Source organism: Penaeus monodon, chromosome 20 (assembly GCF_015228065.2).
Source record: "Penaeus monodon isolate SGIC_2016 chromosome 20, NSTDA_Pmon_1, whole genome shotgun sequence".
In the NCBI taxonomy this organism is placed as follows: domain Eukaryota; kingdom Metazoa; phylum Arthropoda; class Malacostraca; order Decapoda; family Penaeidae; genus Penaeus; species Penaeus monodon.
Genome location: NC_051405.1, coordinates 16,342,750 through 16,343,035, shown reverse-complemented (window position 1 = coordinate 16,343,035; position 286 = coordinate 16,342,750).

Genomic DNA, 286 nt, shown 5'->3' with positions numbered 1-286 from the left:
AATAAAAGTTTACATGCACACACGCGTGCATCAACTTGTGGTTGAAATTCATTTTATCGTAGTGTTGTAAAAAGGAAACTGTACATATAATCCGCTCAACAACCGAATCTGTTGAATGTTGAGGATATTTCCTAAACTATTTGACAGTCAATTTTTTGGGAAAGCTGCACATCTGTCTGTCTATCTCTCTATGCTCATTAAATAGATATGGATGTATCATCTCCTTTCCTGATATGAATTGGTCAATGCTGCCTAGCATATTTTCCCCCTAATCCTCTTATCTCTG